The sequence below is a fragment of the Schistocerca gregaria genome, chromosome 1 (assembly GCF_023897955.1).
Source record: "Schistocerca gregaria isolate iqSchGreg1 chromosome 1, iqSchGreg1.2, whole genome shotgun sequence".
Taxonomy (NCBI): Eukaryota; Metazoa; Arthropoda; class Insecta; order Orthoptera; family Acrididae; genus Schistocerca; species Schistocerca gregaria.
In genome coordinates, this window is record NC_064920.1 from 194779992 (window position 1) to 194780612 (window position 621).

A 621-nucleotide genomic window follows, 5' to 3' on the forward strand; every position below is an offset into this window, starting at 1 on the left:
TAAGGGAAAACTACGCAGACGTGATAATAAATAGCCAAAAGCAATAACACTCTGTCCCAACACAGAAGAAACTAATTCAATAATTATTGCTAAATTTGAGTCACAAATGGCAAGACCCTTCAACTCATTCACTTTTTCGCTTCTGAAGCAAAATTAATTACGTTCACAAAAATATGTGTGTATTAGAAGTGTGGCATAAGAAAGGGCGACTTTTTTTTAAGCGTCAAGGAAAGTACCTGTGATACTATAGTAGACAACAGAAATATATGCTTCTCATACATTAAATGGCAACGGCCTTGCCGCGGTGGATACACCGGTTCCCGTGAGATCACCGAAGTTAAGCGCTGTCGGGCGTGGTCGGCACTTGGATGGGTGACCATCCGGGTCACCATGTGCTGTTGCCATTTTTCGGGGTGCCAACTGAGGAGCTACTCGACCGTGGCGGCTCCGGTCAAAGAAAACCATCATAGCTACCGGGAGAGCGGTGTGCTGACCCCAGGCCCCTCCTATCCGCATCCTTCACTGAGGATGACACGGCGGTCGGTTGGTCCCGATGGGCCACTTGTGGCCTGAAGACGGAGTGCTATGCTATGTGCGTACGTGAAATATGTGTATATAAAC

At 47.0% G+C, this 621-nt stretch overlaps 1 pseudogene; it reads left to right on the forward strand.

Annotated features, from left to right (window-relative positions):
* Nucleotides 1–286: 286 nt before the first annotated feature.
* Nucleotides 287–404, forward strand: LOC126287448 (5S ribosomal RNA; annotated as a pseudogene).
* Nucleotides 405–621: the final 217 nt, after the last annotated feature.